The sequence below is a fragment of the Molossus molossus genome, unplaced genomic scaffold (genome assembly GCF_014108415.1).
Source record: "Molossus molossus isolate mMolMol1 unplaced genomic scaffold, mMolMol1.p scaffold_m16_p_8, whole genome shotgun sequence".
NCBI lineage: Eukaryota > Metazoa > Chordata > Mammalia > Chiroptera > Molossidae > Molossus > Molossus molossus.
In genome coordinates, this window is record NW_023425402.1 from 75,882,253 (window position 1) to 75,886,129 (window position 3,877).

A 3,877-nucleotide genomic window follows, 5' to 3' on the forward strand; every position below is an offset into this window, starting at 1 on the left:
CAGTTCCTTACTACACAGAACTACATGTAATTTATAGATAATCCAAAACATTTTTTCTATAATCTTTTAAATCTAACCTGTAGTTAAACATTTCACTGGTGCATCTAAGAAGCCAAAAATGATTTACATAAGATTTTTCTTATTTCTTCCAAAATATTCAAAATGAAGTTGTTTTCAAATAGAGAAATGTGCAAAACTGAGAACAGCATGCTAAGAAAAAGAATTTCCTTTTTTATTCAACATATGATTATTCAACAACTGAATAATTATATGCACAATGAATTAATTTGTTGACTAACTCCTATGGGCACTGTACTAAATACTGTGACAAACTCACACAGATGACTTTCTCTACTCTCAGACAGTGTGCATTCTCCAGTGGAAACAAGCATGAGTAACCACAATACAGAAAGAGTCCAATAAGTACTATGACACAAATGCAAAGGGCTGTGGGACAGAAATGTGGAAGAAAGTATTACACTGAGGTAATAGCAGAGATCATTGAACTTGAGTGAGACCTTGATGGGCTTTAATAGGAGGATTGTGGGGAGAAGAGCATTTCTTCCAAAGGTACAGTGAGAAAATTATCGTGAGTCTTAGAGGAATAGAATTGTTAGCAGAAAGAAGGGGACTATGGGTATGGAACATCATTTGGGAAAGAAATCTAAGGTTAGTTTATGTAGGACTTCGAATTCCATGACAATAACTATTGATCTTTCTGTGTAAGCAGTCAGGAGGCATTTTGTTTATTGTAATAATTAATCTGTAGATAGAATGGTCGAAGAATAATACTTTCTCCTTGGGGGGAAAAATGATATAGTGAGTTTTATTATATTAGTAATAATGTATAGCCCTGGCTAGTCTGGCTTAATGGTTAGAGCATCAGCCCTTGGACCAAGGGTTTGAGGGTTTGATTCCTGGTCAAGGGCACATACCTGGATTGCAGATTTGACCCCTGACCTCTGTGGGGGTGCTTATGGGAGGCAACCAATTGATGTGTCTCACATTGATGTTTCTCTCTCTCTTTCTCCCTCTCTCCCTTCCACTCTATCTAAAAATCAATGGAAAAATATCCTCGGGTGAGGATTAACAACCAACAGCAAAAAAAAAGAAGAAGAAGAAGAAGAAGAAGAATGTACTAATTTATTCAACTATGTTTTACCCAGGTAATTAAAATAGTGAAAGAAACATGCTACATCATAAAACATAAACATATGTAGTGTGTTAGTGTGTTTCCTTCATTATTTTTATTATTTGGGTGAATCATACTTGAAAAGATATTGTATCATTCTTATCATATTGCCATAATTCTGGAACAAACCAGAATTGTTGAAGTGTGGAATTGCACAAAACTTCAGAGGCTATTTGATCAAACCATTTATTGGGTAAACCAAGCTGTGCAATGTTAGAATAGTTTGTTCAAGATAGCATTTTCTGATTTTACTCTCTCTTATCAAGTATTCCTGGAGGAAAAGAGAAAATTTGCTTTCCGTTTTGTGTGGACAATAAAGATTAAGAAGATGAGCTTCATATACATAAAAGGAAATTGTTTGAAACAAATTTGTGATGCTCATTCAGAACCCCAAGTGAATTTCTTTCACAGGCTGTTGACCTTTACCTTTAGAATTATTTGTGTCTCAAAAAAAACCCTCTTTTCTCTCATCTATTTTTTATCACTGTTTTTTCCCCTCACAGCATTGGTGTTGAGGAGACTTCCAGTAATAGAAAAAGACACACTTTCAATTCATATAGGTGAAGGGTACCTTTGAGATGAAACAAGTTCAAGCATGTCTTGGGATTAACACATTGCCATTTATAAAAGTGTTTTATTTTCTGTCCTAAAGATACCTGTCATTTTCACAGTGATTTTCTCAAACCTCTTGGATTAGAAAATTAAATGTTACTTTTTTATTTTAATATTTTTTCTAGCTTTTTAATTATCTGTACGTTACCAAATATCCATATCATTTAGTTTTCAAATTTCTATTCTACTTCATGGTTGATTTACTCATAAGGCACTTTATCTTCAGATCAAGTTATCTTCACATTGAATTACCAATTAAGCCAAAATTAAAAGTTTATTTTACTGCTTACGATTAGGTTGACTGAACTTCATTCTATATTATGAGTAAGAAAGAACTGAATCACAAATCTAAATTCTTCTAAAAACTGTACACAGGAAATGGTGAAAAGGAAGTTAAAGTCATTATTTAAGAGGAAGTTGAATAGGTGGTAAGACTGATGTCAACACTTCATTATTTAAGTATTTTAAACATTAAGTATATTCTAAAATAGCCCTGGCCGGTTTGGTTCAGTGGTTAGAGTGTTTGGCCTGTGGTCCAGAGAGACCAGGGTTCGGATCCCACTAAGGGTACATACCTTGGTTGCAGTTTGTCCCGGGCCCTGGTTGGTCGTGCGGGTGGCAGCCACTGGATGTGTCCCTTTCACGTCGATGTTTCTCTCTCTCTCTATCTCCCTCTCTCTCCCTCCCTCTCTCTCCCTTCCACTCTACCTGAACAAAAACCAGAAGAATGTCCTCGAGTGAGGATAAAAAATAAAATAAAAAATAAAATAAAAAGTAACATAGGCCCTCTTACAAGTCATAAATTAAGTAGCATTGGCACACCAGCAGCCTCTTTCTTCTTCACTTTCTTCATTCTTTCTTCTTTATTGTGCAGAAACAGTAGTCAGATAGGCTATGTTTACATACCAAGAGGATCTGGCTTTCTACACAATAAACTAAATTATTAGCGGTTATTCTATCCATACATAGATTCCTAATAAATTTCTATTTATTTTGTATTGTCTCCCACCAATGAGAGAGAGTTTCACAAATAACACTTGAGATATACAAGTAAAGAACTCTCTTCAAGGAAAGGTACCAAAAAGTAAATACCCAAAACAAAAATGGCCAAGTAAACAAGTATATGTAGCATATTTTGAGTCCACAGGGAAATGTAAAGAAGTCAGATGACTTGTATTAAAGAAATAACATTAATTTCAGTTTCTCATTAGCTGATGAATCCTGATGTCAAGGTCACGTGACGTTTGGTGAAGCTATTTTCTTTGGCACCATATAGAACATATTACATGAATCTGGCTACAATCCCTGTTATTATACATATCACTTGGATTTTATAATGAAAATAGGATCAAAATAGGTATGTGAATTCAAATAACAGGCTCACCAGCTTCATAAATTTGCAGAATACAAAGCAAGGTAAAGTGTTCTACTACTTAGCATTCTCATAGTGCTGAAATGGAATAGACAAAATAATATTCCTCCTCCTTTGAGAGAAAGAGATCTGGGAGAGTTCAAGTTTTTTTATAATAAACAACAGGCTAACTAATGACAAAGGTCTAGGGTTCCAATATCCAAGTACAATGACATTTTCTCATCCTTAACATCAATCCCTCCTAAAGAGCTAAGGCAATGAACTGCATGACCATTTTCTTAGGTCCAAACTTTAGATCCTGTGAAGGAAGCTCACCTTCATAATTGGTCATTACAGCCTGCACTAGAATGGGGAAATAGCACACTCCCTGGCATTGGGTCAATCTGGATTTGAAGTCTAGCATTGTCCTTTAGCAGCTGTGTAATCTTAAGTAAATTGTTTTATCTCTCTGAGCCTCAGTTTTGCAAAATAAATTTCCTAAGGACTGCCTTCACAGAATTGTTGTAAGAATTAGAGAAAGCATATTTTTTATGTTGGTTTTAAGTAAATGACTGCTATTATTATTAATTTCATATGATAATTTAATTAACAACAAAAGAAAGTACATGCTTTTTGTTAGTTTTAGTGTCATAGACACTCAAGTTTAGAAATGTCAAGTAACTTGTTCAAGATTGCACTGCCAATTAGTGAAGGAGCCAGAG